Source organism: Nannospalax galili, unplaced genomic scaffold, assembly GCF_000622305.1.
Source record: "Nannospalax galili isolate Female #2095 unplaced genomic scaffold, S.galili_v1.0 scaffold929, whole genome shotgun sequence".
NCBI classification, from domain to species: domain Eukaryota; kingdom Metazoa; phylum Chordata; class Mammalia; order Rodentia; family Spalacidae; genus Nannospalax; species Nannospalax galili.
In genome coordinates this window covers 479,155-494,935 of record NW_008359591.1, presented here as the reverse complement: position 1 = coordinate 494,935, position 15,781 = coordinate 479,155, and positions in this window count along the sequence as shown.

Here is a 15,781-nt window from a genome sequence, read left to right as displayed (position 1 = left end):
ACCAGAGTGGATTTCCCAATGAGCTGTTGTTGGTCAGAGAGAGATCCTAGAGGTCCTCAAATTAACCAAGGCTGCTAATGTCAGTTGCACACTAGAAAGGTCAGTAAGGCCATGTTGCTGAAGACACTGCATGATGTGAGCATGGGAGGAGAAGAGATGGAGCTGAGACTAAGCCAAAAAACTCCATGCCACTGGATGAATGATGTGCATAGTGCCAAAAGGCACTATGCAGATGGTTTGAGAGAAAGGATACCCCATGATTCTGCTCAACAATGGACCCTGCATGCTGCACACTATGGAAACACCAAGCAATAACTGCTAGTGCAATAATGGCTCGACTAACATACATACAACTGACAAATTTCTAATTGGATGAGGCCCACTCCTAGGGGTGGAACACACATCAGGTGTGGTAGACTAGGCCAACCCCCTGTGTCAAGGAAGGCTACAAGGCACCAGCAGGGAAGCCATTGCAAGTATACTGATTAATGCATATGGTACACCTACTGAGATATCTTCTAGGCATTTGTATTTGCATTCATGTTTGTTTAGATGTGTCTACTTCCTTCCATTTGTCTTCATAGTAGAAGAAACACCACTGAGATAGATCAGCAGCCACATCTTGAAGACAAATGATGGGGAGGCCCAAGAGGTCAATATCTCACCATGAAACAAGAGAAATCATCCTGCACCTGCCACCCTCCCCAAGGCTCAGGGAAATGTGCAGAAGAGGTGGCAGAAAGTTTGTAAGAGCCAGAGGAAGGGGTGGAGTGTGACCTGGATGTTCCTCTGCTAAACCATGGTCCCAACTCCTTCCCATGCTCTGTGAAAGGAGTCAAGCCCATTAGGGGGTGGAGCTGCTGCCATATTGAGGACGGGGGAATAAGGAGCAAGAGACATCAAGGGTGGGAGACAGATGACACATACATTTCAAATGTGGAAAAGGAAAAGCCTATGAGAATCCGTGTTTTTGTAAGTCACCCCCTCCCAAATGTCATATAAACTATACAAATTCAAATAGGATGTCTTATGTCGGTTGTTTAATCTGTGTCAGGATCAGGGGAACCTAGAATCATCAGTGGGCACACTCAAGGGTCTCCCAGGGAGAGAAAAGGGAAAAATTTAGTGAAACAATGTTATATACATATATATATGTATGTATGTATGTATGTATATAATTATTTATATATGTTGTATTATATATAGATATATATTTAACAAGACCTATAGAGTCAAATTTGTGTCTCCAAATGTCTTTCCATGCAGGTTCATCCACTAGAGGCTGGTTAACCTGCTAAGAGTCCCACGCTTGAAACAGACTGTCTCTGCCCCTCCCAGCAATCACGTGCCACAATTTCCTTAGGTTGGAGTGGAGCTTCTTACACAGTTCTTCATGTCTATGGCAGGATTTTTACAGCAAAATTTTTTTCATGTGCCTCAAAAGACCTCAGGAAGGAAATGAAGAGCCAAGGCCAGGCATGGTGGTGCAGGCTTGTAATCCCAGCACTCAGGAAGTAGGGGACTGCTGTGAGTTCCAAGCTAGGCTGACTACATAGCAAGACTCTGCCTCAAAAAAGAAAACAAAACATCCCAAAAGTGTCTTTAAAAATAAAATCTGGGAAAGAAAGAAAATTAAAAGCCAATCCACAGAATGAGAGAGAATATTTGGCAGATCATATGCCCTGTAAGGGAAATGTATTCAGGATATAGAAGGAAGTCTTACAACCTAACAGCCAAAAGACTCATAACCCAAGTAGAAAATGGGAAAAATATCTGAGCTAGTATATCTCACAAAAAGACATACAACTAGTCAATAAGATAAAGATATGTTCAACATCATTTTCTATGAGGAAGTCCCCATCGAAACCATGTCATGCTTACTAGAATGGCTCTAGTTAAAAAAAAATTAGTAGCAAGCATTGACAAAGGCATGGGAAAATTGGAACTTGAACATATTGCTGGATGGGAGGCAAAATGATGTTGTTGCCTTGAGAAACAGGATTGTACAATCAGCAATTTTAACTTCTAGAAACACACTCAAGGAAAATGAAAACATATCCACTCAAAAGAATACAAATGTTCATAAAACACTTATTCATATTACAATACTATTTGTAATATTATAAAACTTATAATGGATGGGGAACATGGGCACAAATTCCTATGCCTAGCTGAGGAGTAATTGGCAATAGATAGCTGCTGGGAGAGGGAGAGTCTGTTCTTCTTAAGGGTTTGACCCTTGTTAGGTTGACCACACTCCAAGGGATGGACCCACACCCAAGCATATTTGGACAACACAAATTGGACTCAATGGGATTTTTTTGGTTTTTTTTTTTTTTTGGTCTTTTTTGAGACAGGGTCCCCTTGCAGCCCCAGCTGGCCTGGAACTCACTATGTAGACCAGGCTGGCCTTGAATTCACAGAGATCCATCTGCCTCTGCTTCCCAAGTGCTGGGACGACAGGCGTGCACCACCACGCCTGGCTCAATGGGCTTTTAAAAAAGATGAAGACAAGGAGTTGGGTGAGCAGGGTGGTGGGAGTGGATCTGGGAGAAGATGGGAGAGAAGAATGAAGATGATCAAAATACATTCTGTGACATTCTCGAGGAATTACTATAAGTAAAAAGAGATAGAACAATGTTTTGCCAATTGGGAAATGGATAAGTGAAATAGGGTACAGCCGTGTATTATGATTTAGAAATAAAAAATAATGAATTATTAATATTTGCTAAAGAGTGAACACATTCTGGAAATATGCTAAGTGAAAGAAAGGAGCTAGAAAAGACAACATGTATGTGAAATTTCCAATATAGGCACACTCTATAGAAAGACATGACTAGAATAAACTACTGTGTGAGTTGAGGAGAGAAAAAGCAGCCAAAAATAGATACGGCACTTCCTTTAACAACAAAAAAAAGTTCTAAAATTGACTGTGATGATACTTGTACAATTTTGTATATATATGAAAAAAACCTAAATTTCATTTTAGATTAATTACAGTATATGATTTATATCATAAAACTACTCTGGCCTCTTTTAAGGAAAACAATAATACATGAGCTTGGATTGCTAAAATAAGATTTGTTTTCAATGACCAGACAGTGCAAACACTTTATTAAACAACTTAAAAATTCTTTCTCACAGAAATGAGCAAAATTTATAGCAATATTTCAAAAGACCAAAGAAAGGATTGTATATTAAGCTCAAATTTTTATAAACTATTAAAATTGTGGCTTTTATTTCTTATATATTAAAGATGTTGGTCTAGTGCATGAAAAGAGCTATGTAATTCAGAGTATTGGTTCTAAAACGACACTTGAAAATAGCAGATTATCAACAAACCTTGGTTCATAGTAACCTTTTTTTAATTTATTTTTTATAGAATTTTTGTGATTTTCATACAGTATAGTTTGATAGTATTCAGATCCCCTCCCCTATCAGCACTTCCCTTCATTGTGCCCTGCCCAATTTAATGTACTCTTTTATGTGTATAATAAGGCTAATACAGTCTAGTTTGTGTTCCCAAATGTCCTTCAGTGTGAGTTCATCCACTGGGCCCACCAAGTGTCCCGTTCCTGTAAGACACTGTCTCTCTCCTTCCCAGCAGCCATCAATTTCCAAAAGTTCCTTAGGTTGGTTTGGAATTTCATACCACTTCCCCATGACTCTGATGGGATTTTGTCTGATTTGAGCATGTATAGAACTCCTGCACGCTGTCACCATTGCTGTGAGTTCATATAAGTAACTGACCAGCTATCTGGAAGACTCTGCTTCCCTATGGTCATTCACCTCTTCTGACTCTTACAGTCTTTCCACCTCCTCTTCCACAGTTATCCCTGAGTCTCAGAAGGCAGAGGTTTGAAATAGGTGTCCTATTCAGGGATAAGCACTCCGTGGCCTCTTGTTCTTTGCACATTGGCTAATTGTGGGTTTCTGTGTTAAACACCTACACAAGGAAACCTCTGGTGAGAGCTGCGTGATGCATTCGTCCTATGTGTACAGGTTATATTGAAGATGTGTCATTTAAGGTTAAGCATCTCACTGACTTATTCTCTGCATTTGACCAGTTCTGGAACTCTGTATTTGTCTCCATCTGTTGCAAAAAGAAACTTCTTTGATGAGAGGTGAAAGGTAAATTTGTCTGTACATATGAGGATACATATCTAGAATAAAGTAAAAAATTATGTTGGTCTAGGGTTGTGGTAAAAGTGAGTTTTTTCTCTAGAATCTATACCTTTCCAACCATGTGTATTTGGCAATGTTTACAGTACCACACATGAGTTCCCTCCCACTGAATGGGTCTTAATTACAATAAGACAGTTCTTGATTAAACTCAAGATAAAAATGCCACTACTACTCTAAGAAAGATAGTTTGCTGGGCCAGTCATTGTTTTTTAGACTTTACAGCTGAGTGGGACCATTGATTGGTTTTCTCCCTTGGCATCTTGTATATTATCCTCTGATAACATGAGACTTAGTCTTTCAGGAGGAGACTTCCAGATTAGTTCCAGCTCCACTGCTCCAAGTCCTATGTCTGAGGTATGGCCTCTCTTCAGCAATAGGGTCTTATCTTCATGTTCTGGGAGACAATCAAGGGCTGTTGCAATAGTCTGTGTTATTTTGGGAGTCTCTTGGACTACCCTGACCATTAGCTCAAAAGGAGGTCTCTCCTGTCTGGCACTGTGTTTTTTGTTATATAGCCTTCAGCTCTACACATTTACTCATAAATGTAGGCTTTTGAACTAGTACATTTCCCTCTTGTTTTTCATATACTCTAAGCATTCTTTATCTTTCCTTATTTATAACTTTCCCTACTCCCCCCCCAGTTAAGGTATCCCCCTTTTCTACATTTTCCCTTAATAATACCTGTCTCCTACTGTACCCATTGCTTGAGCTCCTTCTTCTCCTTTATCTACAAGGTTCCTTTCCATTTTCCTGAAGTTTTATCATAAGAAATAAGTCTGTTGATACCTGATAAGACAAAAGAGTTTCAGAAAGTATATTTGTACTATGATTTTTTTTCTCATAAAGATAAAACATTAGAATTTTGACATTACCTCTGAGTTTATACCACAGTCACAGGTATACAAGCAATCTGTTAGGAGGAAAATGTTTGCCATACTTCTTGTGATTATGATGACTAATTTTATATATCAACTTGGCCAGGACTCAGTGGACCCAGATACCTGACCAAATATTACTCTGGGATGGGTGGATGTGTGTGTGTGTGTGTGTGTGTGTGTGTGTGTGGTGTTTCTAGATAAGGTTAACATTTGAATCAATGAACTGAGTAAAGCAATAGACTGACAATGAATAAAACCACTATTCCCTAGAAGCAAAAGGGTAACTATGACTAGAACCAAAAAGCTAAGAGGGAAATCTGCACACTAAATGCTTGAGCAGGAACGTTGGTCTTTTCCCACCCTATAAGTTACTTTTCTCATCTCTGTAACAAAAATAACTAATAGAAGGAACTGATGGGAGGAGAGGTTTTATTCCTGGCTCACAGTTAAAACAAAATAGCCCATCATGGTTGAGACAGCATGGTAGCTGGAGTGGGTTAGTCATCAATGGCAGGAGTTTACAGCAGCTGCTGTTTACATGGTACCAACTAGGAAGCAAATAGATCAGAAATGGACTGAGCTACTAACTTCTTTTTTTAATTATTTATTTAATAACCATATAATTAGAAGAAGCATTTCATTACAACAGCATTGACATATTCAATAACATTTTCCAGAGCTAAGATGCATCTCTTTCAAAATTGGCTGTAAATTTTGAATTTATACAGTTATACAATATTGTACTCTGTATAACCCCTATAAGACATAAAATTAAATGAGGTTTTAAACTTTAACAAAGATCTCCATTTCATTATTAAAATACACAGTTTCATACAGAAAAATTCATTTTTAATACAATTGACACTAAGATGCATATGCGTTTCTAATCTCTATATATCTGATTATTACTAGTCACAGTGGGTTACTTTTTGAGCTCCTTGGCATCTGAGCATGGATATAAAGTCATCAAGTAGATTTCAATGGTAATGTTTTTCACTTAAGGAGCAAATTTTTAATGCTTTGAAGAATTATTTCTTTTCTTTTTTATTTATTTGTACACCCACTTCCCAGGTAGCACCGTCCCATAGCCTCCCTCCCCCCACTAGAACCCTTATACTCTGATATCCCTGCTACTGTCTGCTGTGTTGTTGGCAACCCCAGCCATACCCCACTACTTGCCCTTCTGGTGAATCTAGTCAGCCTACCTAGAGGTCTTTGTTTTAGGAGGGTCAGCTGTTCTTCATCTAGCGGTAATCAGTTGTCAATATTCCTTTGGATAAGATTGGGATCTGCTGTTCAGTTTCCCAGTTCTATGCTGGGTTACTATCTGGGAATCCCTTTGGCCACCCTGGCCATCAACTCAAAAGAAGGTGTTGCTTATCTGGCATTGTTGCTTGTTATGTAGCCTTTAGCTATACATTATGGACTCTTATGAAATTATGTTGGCCCATTTAATCTTTGGTTATACTTTCCTTTTGGGTGTTTAAGGCCATACAGCTGGTCCAGATAAAACCGATTTATTTTTACTCTTAAGGTTGTTTGAGGATCTGTTCCTCAGGGGTCATATGGGCTTGGGAGGAGCCCCTGGCTCCTTTCTTTTACCAGTTCCACCTATGTGAAGATAAGTCAAAGGTCCTGCTAGACCGTGGTTGGCTTCGCTTGGAAGCATGGAGGAAATGAGTCCTCTATGCTGACCCTCCTCTTTATAGACTGGACACTGGTTCAAGTCCATCTGGTGGGGTCTCCTTGGCCTACTTGATCAAGAGGACAGGTGACCCACCACCATTATAGGACATTTTGAGAGATGCTCATAGTCCCCTGGAACTAGTCGACCTGGGAGGGTAAGGAGCAAAAACTGTCCTTTATGTCCCTCTAACCAAATTATTATAGACCTAGAAGTATGTCTGTTAAACACCCAAGAAGGTTAGTTCCACCAGTCTGGTATTTTTAATTACTGTGTGTCATGTAGATAAAGACCAGTTGTCCTCAGATAAACCTTACCTAGACATATATTTCTTGATCTGCTATGTATAATTTGTCAGTAGAGTGTAGGAATAATATGGTTCCCTCCTGTTTTTAAAACTAGCTAGGCATTGTTTATCTCTCACATTGTCTCGCCCCTCCATCATGGTTTTCCCACTTAAGGTGCCCCATTTCCCCCCCTTTCTCCCTTACTAATACCCTTCTCCTGAGCTACTAACTTCTAAGCCCCACCACTGCAACCCACCTCTTCCAGCCATACCCATCCCAAAGTTTTCACTGCCTCCCAAAAACAGAGCCATAGCTGGGAGCCAAGTGTTCAAATGCATCAGCCAGCAGAGGGCATTTTGTATTCAAACCCTGACACCCACCTTCATGTTCAGACTGAATCCCCAGCTCTCCTAGACCCGAGCCTCCAGATTCACATTGCAGTTATACACCAGCTCTCCAGGGGCTCCAACTTTGCTGCCTCCAGATCTTGAAACTTCTGAACCTCTTTAACTCTGTGAACCAATTTCTTATAATAAATCTGTTTCCCTGAAGAACACCATTGCTTCTGTTTCTCTGGAGAATACTGACTAATATAAATTTTTAATTTTGTGCTGTTCTTTCAGACAACGATCCCTATAACAATCTGTGAATATTGTTGTTTATCCTTTGATTACATTAACAGTATAATTATGTCATGTTACATAGTGACATAGTATTGTGTGAGTTTAAAATATTTTTCATTAAAATAACATTATAATGTCCCCTGAATTTTGTAACCTTATTTTAGATTTGCATAGTTTTACTTTCCAGGAGTCTTATATACTGGTGATGGTTCGTTTATTTTTCTAAAGCTTTAGACAACTCTGATTTAAAAAAAAAAAAGAAATAAAATGCTAAATCACAAATCAGAATGTTTAGCTTCCCATTAAATTACATTACTTTGGTGAGTGTGTGTGTGTGTGTGTGTGTGTGTGTGTGTGTGTGTACACAAGTGGAGATCAGAGTCTGTCCTTGGATATTGTTCCTCAGGTGCTATCCACCTTTTTTTTTTTAATTGAGACAGGGTCTCTCACTGGCTTGGAACTCACCAAGTAGGTAAGTCTGGCTGACCATTGAGCTCCAGGGATCTTTTTGTCTCCAACTCTCCAGCACCATTACAAGTGTGGGCCACTACTTGAGACTTTTTAGATTGGTTGTAGGACCAAGCTCAAGTCCTCACACTTGTGAGGCAAATGCTTTACCAACTATGTTATTGCCTCATCTTTGGTTGATCTTGAACTCTACTTGTGCCCTGGAGTAATCAAATGAATATTTGGTTATTTTCCCCACCTTTCTTCAGTAACAAGACTTTTAAGATGATCAAATCAAGTAAGACATATGGAAATGCTTTTAAAGAAAGGCAGTCTATAATAGGGATATTATTTTACTGTGCTAAACTAGCTTCATGCTATTAATATTTTAGTGTTAACTGAAATCTCTTTAATAACATTATAGAGAAAAGCAATGCTAGCTGAGCTAGATTGTAGTCTACTCTTTAGAATAAAATCTGAAAGTATATAATGCTAAATAAATCACTAGATCATTTTCTGCTTCTTTGCACATTGCAGTATAATGTGGAATAAGAATTAAACTTGTTATATTCATGGAGCAGATGAGCTATTAAATTCATTTAATGTAACCAAACCTGATAAAAGTTAACATTGTTTATTGACATGGAAACCCTCTCCACTCCCATAAAATTATTTACAATTGGCCCAAAACTTCAAAGCTGAGTACTAGGTCTAAGTGCCTAGTTAATATTTGTAGACTTATTAGGCATTTATTTACAAATAAGAATACAGAATATAAGAAAATGGGGATAATTCTTTCACTCAGTATTTTAATACCATGGTGTTTTCTGAAACACAAGTGAAAGGAGAATTTGGAGAAGTTCCAGACCGAAGCAATGAAAATGATTAGAGTTAGAAAATGGGGTCTATAAATCATGACTACAGGAATTAGGAGTCGCTTAGCCTGAAAGAAGTAGCTACATGAATGCACTAGGTTCATATATCTGAAACTTACAGATGGTGAGATTTGCCTTGACTCATTCATACAGCTGTACAAGCAGAAAGAAATCCAGAAGCAACAAGGATAATCTCAAAGTATTACTATTATTTCTGTAATATCTAACTAGCTCTTATTTTCAAAGTGACCAATCACAGCCCTGGGATAAACAGAGTCGCTCAAAAACACATTCATCAAGCGACATAGAAGGCCAGACACCTTTACTAAACATTGGGAAAGGAAAGGAACAGAGTGTGACCCCTAACCTCCAGGACTATAGGTTAGTCTACACAAAACAGATCTGTAAAATATTTGGAAATCTACCATAGAAGAATATGCAAAGTTCCTTTAGTGACTCCAAGAACAGATGTTTAGACAATCAAGTTTACTTAGGAGGCTGGGGTGGAGACCTTGTGCTTCATGAAGGTCTTAATACTCTAAATGATCTTGCTGATAGAAAGGTCATTCCATTCTACCTGTATGGGAGTGCAAGCACAGAGAATAAAGGCACGATATAGTGGGACTGTGTAATCACTTAGTAATCATAACGTGTTGTGATTTATCAGGTAAACACATTTTTCCACTACACCTAAAGCTGTTATCAATAGAAAAACTATTGTACTGATTAATTTGGTGTGGGGGGCACTGTCATAGCCACAATTACACACGCAAAATAAATTCTTTGTATATACATCAGGTTTAATTTAGTCCATAGTTTAACAAATAATAATTTCATATTCACTTACTGTGTGGAGACAAGTGATAGAAGCTGATTTAAATCATATTCTATTTTAAATTAATATGAAATGCACCCCAATATTTATGCTACCAGGGAGCACTTTCTGTTCCTCCTATTGCTACCCTGTTTCATTTATTTTCCTTGCGTTTTAAGTGAGGTCATGTCACAAGCCTTGAATCACTCTAGCAATAACTGTTCTTGATCTTAAACCAATACACACAAAATGTTGGGAGAAAAGCAGCTTGTTGGAGTCTAGGCAGACATGAGAATTAAATAGAAGTCAGTGGTTTATGGGGGAGAGGGAGTTGATAATTCAACTCATTCCTTTGTTTTGTATCTCTATGATTTGAACCTGACTAGCAAAAATTACTTTTGAATTTCTAGATTTCAAGAATCTAGAATTAAGTGTCTTAATTTTCTGTCTCAATAATTGACTGAAATGAAGAAAAAATATATTCCTTTTTCTTTTTATTTCTGTTTTGAAGGCATATTGGAAAAATATCACATAAAATAAATACAGAGTGGTAATAGAACAATTCTTGAAAGCATTGTGATATCTCTTAGAAGATTTTCAGGCAATCTTCCAGTTAGGGAAGTTGCTTAGAAAACCTCACTCAAACCTTGACTACCATCTGACTATACTTGTAAAATGTTCTTTTTCTCCTACCACGTGGCTGGAAATCATCTTAAAATTCAGTATTGGAAGATGAATGCTCCTGGTTCAACGCTCCATGTGTCTTCATTGTAATTACATCCAATTTGTCAGTAGCAGCATGAGGGCACAAAGCTGCCCTGTTCCCCCACTCACCCTTCCCCTCCTTGCACAGAGCTCCATAATAAATGAAGAATGCAGGACTGTGCCTGGGAGTTCCCATCTGCTTGTGATTACCTCTGTGCATTTGCCAGCAGGAAGACACTGGGAAGTCGCTGGGAAGCAGGGCAATTTCTTAGCTAACTGTTTAGAAGAATGTGGGCTGCCCCAGATGACCTCCAAGGAGCTACTGCCCTGCTTCAGCTCAGTTCCCTATCCCCTTCAGGAAACTTCTGAGTTGTTTTTTCATAGAAAGAATAAGTGCATCTAAAAGTTCAGAGTATGGGCTTTAGCACACATCTGAACAATTGTCTGCAAGTCACGCTAACCTAAAAATTGAGGAATGTAATCTCATCATATTAGTGAACACTGATCAGTTCTGACACCACTAAGGAGAGGGTTTGAGTTCAGAGATTAGCACAAACTGCTGTTTACCCTGGAAGGGGCATTCCACAAGCTTGTTTCTGCAGGGACAAATTGCTGGGGAGGAAGCCACTCTCACTTAAAGCCACAAGTGCATGGCTAGGAGAAGCACCTACTGTAAGGTTACATGTCAAAGGAAACAGCCCGGATTAGAACTGGAGAAATGCATTAAAGTGAGCTATCCAGGCAAATAGATCCCTCAGTGAGAAACAGGACCTTTCTGGAAGGAAGAAAGAACTAAGTAACAGGAGAGTCTTCAGAAAAAAATCGCGTCACCAGGTTTACATAGATCCTTGATTATGTCTTCTGTAAAAAGGCTAGATTTATTCAAAGGCTGATGAGCAGAATCAACCTCTCCCAGTGAAAACCCCTTCCCTAGCAGGACTGTGTTTGTATTTACCCAAGCTGATTCACTTGTAAGTCAAAGATGCATTCCAAAGCTGTTCTATGGTTACACTCTTTCCAGTTAATTGGACATTATAGTTAATAACATATATTATTAAACTTTTCTTTTTCGCTTCCTCTTTGCTGATCAGGCTGTGGCTGAAATAATGATGAAAAATTCTTAGTAAAGTTCCCAACAGAGTAAGCCATTTCCCTTCATCTACACAGTAATTATATTCCTAAGAAATTCAGTGATTATAAAATGGTGTGTAAACAAAAATCTTTTATGTTTATATAGAGAACAGAATTCTGTTCTAGACTCAGAAAGCTATAGTTTTTACCAGTGTGCAGGAACAACATTTAGAACTGTACAGCTTTGCACATGTGGGGTTGCTATGCTCACCACATCTTCATCAATGGTGGGTCCTGCTGCCCATAGCCTCTGTGGTCATGATTGTATGGAGTATCTCTGTACTCCACAAATCCATGTACATAAAGGTTATGTGAGATATAAGACTACCCTTCACTCTTTAGAACGGTCCTACCTGTCACAATACATCAAGCATCTCTGGCCTCCACTGATTCTGACCACAACATACTCTGACCACTCTGACAAGCCCAAACACCTCATAGACTTACAGAATGACCCTCTGAAAATGGGACCCTCTCATATTACTGCTCTAATCTGTACATTATTATCACCATCATTGTTAATGTGCTAACAACACTTAACATGAAAGATACATTCTTTTTATTATTTTTTAATTTATTGTTATTTTGTGTGTATGAGTGTTATATCTGAATGTAGGTAGGTATATCCGTGCCACGCAGTGCCCACAGAGGACAGAAGAGGGCATCGGGTTCCCTGAAACTGGAGTTACAGGCCATGTGGGTGTTGGGATTCAAACCTGGGTATTCTGCAAGAATAGCCAGTGCTCTTAACCACTGAGCCATCTCTCCAGCTCTGAGAGCTACCTTCTTGACAAGGTTTTAAGAACAGAATACAATATCACTACTTAGGTACAAAGCTGTGCAGCAAATCTGTGTAACTGATTTATCTCATCTTGCTTTTGCCCCAGGGGTTTCAGCAACGGTGTTCTTTAAACAGTCGATCACTCTCCTTCAAAAACCTCTGCAGTCTATAGTTTCTCTACATAGAACAATTTTAACTTTAACATCTCTAAACTCTTTTTATCTCTTTAGACTCCAACTCAAATGTCACCTTATTGGAGTCTTTCTTTCTATAGGCAAAAAGCCCACACCCACTGCAGAGCCTTTTATACTTCTTATTCTACCTTGTTTTTCCTAATTTCACAGGCACAGTCTATAGTCATATACGTTTTACCTCTGTATCTTCTGTATTCCCTCAGTTATAATAATTTAAGTAAGTCAAAGACTTATTTTGTTCACTGTTGTATAGTCAGCACCTAAAACTGTGCCTTACTTTTACTAGGAAACCAGTAATTCTCTGTGTAATGAATAGTCACAATTTTACACATAATAGCACAGGCTTGATGACATTCCATTTCCCGTTTATCAAGTCAATGAATTCAATCGCTTACCATCGCCATCTCTCCTCCTTATTCAAACCTTGAGTTTCACTGACCCAAAGAAAAAATACATACAAGTCATCAAGTCTTGTATTAGAATATTAAATAATATTGACATTTTTTATATGAAGAGGCAAAGGAAGTTTAGACAGGGAGGAAAATAGGAGATAAATAAAGCTTAGATGATGTGAAAAACCAGAGGGAAATGTATTAACTCAAAACCTCTTGAAAAATACACATGCAATATCTGAACAAGCGTGCATGTGTATAGCTGAAAACCACATAACAAGAAACACAGTACCAGACAGGAGAAACTTCTCTTCAAGCTATTGGTCAGAGCAGTCCAAGAGATTCCCCAAATAAAATAGTCTATTGCCACAGCCTGTCTAAACTTGACAGGAGAAACTTCTCTTCAAGCTATTGGTCAGAGCAGTCCAAGAGATTCCCCCAAATAAAATAGTCTATTGCCACAGCCTGTTGATTACTTCCCAGAACTTGAAGGTAAGACCATACTGCTGAAGACAGGACATATTTTGGCCACAGGACTTGGAGCAAGGGAACTGGAACTAACCAGGAAGCCTTCTTCCTGAAGTCTAGCTCTCATAGTTCTAGAGGATACTGTGCAGTCTGCTAAGAAAGATAATCAATCAATGGTTCAACCCAACTGTAGAGCCCAATAATCACAACACAACAACTAGTACATTTGTATCCAAATGTCCTTCTTTATGTTCTGTTACACTCTTTCCAGTTCTATGGTTATACTCTATCTCCGTTGGTGCAGCAGTGGCACTTTTATCTAGGGGGTAATCAGCAGATATCTAATTGGACTTAAAGCTCTCTCAATGGGAGGGAACTCCATAGGTGGCACTGTAAATATAGACAAATACACATGGCTGGATAGGTCATAGATCCTAGAGAAAACCTATCTTTGTCATCTCTAGACAAATGAAATTTTTACTGTATGCTAAATATGGATCCCTATATTTACAGACAAGTATTCTGTACACCACTCACCAAAGAGGCTTCATTTTGCAGCAGATGGAGGCTATGACAGAGTTCTACAACTGATCACATGCAGAGAATATATATCTGAGAGATGCCCAGCCCTAAAAGACACATCTACAGTAGAACTTCTATACCTACGGCTCATGGAACATTGCATAATGGTGTAGAGAGAATACTAAAGCATCTCTTAACTCTCACCAGCAAAGTTTCCTCATACAACAGATGTGATCCACACAGAAGGCCACAACTGGCCAAGGTGTAGAGAATAAAAGACTGCAGAGTTTATGTCCCTGGATAGGACTCCTATATTAAACCTCACCAACCCATGGGCTCAGAGACCATTGAGGAAGAGAGGGTGGAAAGATTGTAAGAACCAGGGTTGGTGCATGAACATAAGGAAACAGAGGCTTTGGGCCACTGGGACTGTGTTCATATGAACTTGCAACAATGGTCAGTATACACAAGACACATGTTGACTCAATCAGAAAAAAAAAGCATAGAAACAGGGAAATGGGCATCAGGACCCAACCCTACCCCTGCTCAATGCTGGGTGAGGGAGAGTAGATCTTCTATAAGGGAGAAACTCTAGATAGGCTGACTGGACTCCAGTGGATGAACTTTCACCAAAGGACCTCTGGGTGAGAGGCTCTAAACTGATTAAGATCTATTATATGAAATACACAATATATTGGTAAAAATATTAAAAAGTAAAATAAATATACTGATTGGCTTCCAAGTTTATTCCATGCCTTTATGAGCAATATCTAGAAAATTTTGAAGAATAAAGTCAACTTTTCTCATCTTTATGTGAATTATGCAAGATTTTGACATGGTAAACTTTTGGTTAAAATTAGTTTATTAATGGCTCCTGCCCTCAGGCCTCGCTTGGAGTAAGTCTATCGCGCAGCCATCTGCGCCTTGACTCCCCCAGCCGCTTTCACCCTTCCATCTCCCCCGCTGTTCTCTACTCCTAGCTTGGGCCCTGTGACATTCCTAGTCTTGGGGCCCCAGACACCTGGGGAGCCACTGCTGATTCCTGACCCTGTTCACCCTCACTGGCTAGGAGCCAGTGCTGCTTCCTGATCCTTTTCACCTGGACCGGCTTGGTGCCTTCGTTGGGCACCAGGAGCACTGCCTCTGGACCCGGCCCCACCCTCACCTCTCTCTGCTTCCTGATCCTGCAACACCTGCGAGCCTCTTTTGGGGGCTGAATCTCCTATCCTCAGGCCTCTCTTGGGCTAGGTCTATCACGCGGCCCTCTGAGCCTTGACTCCCCCAGCCTCATTCACCCTTCCATCTCCCCCACTGTTCTCTACTTCTAGTTTGGGCCCTGCGCCATTCCTAGTCTTGGGGTCCCAGACACATGGGGAACCAATATTGCTTCCTGATCTTTTTCACCCAGACCAACTTAGTGCCTTCCTTGGGCCCCAGGAGCACTGCTTCTGGATCTGGCCCCGCCCTCACCTCCCTCTTCTTCCCTGGTCCTGAAACACCTGCCAGCCTCTTTCTGGGGCTGACAGCCTCTTTCTGGGGCTCCAAGGCTTACCTTTCCTCTCCCTGATCCTTTGCATCCAGTACAACCCAGCTACTCAATCCACTCCTGGGAAATCTTAGGCTTATTCCCTCCCCATCTGCCTTTGCATCCCTGCGTGGCATGGCCACGGCCACAATCACCGCAGGTCAGTCCAACCCCCAAGTTCCTGAGGCCAAAATCATTCTTAGAAGATTCCAGACCTAAGGAGAAAGTCTGAAAACTTCTGACCCACATTGGAAGTGGGCCACCGCGGAA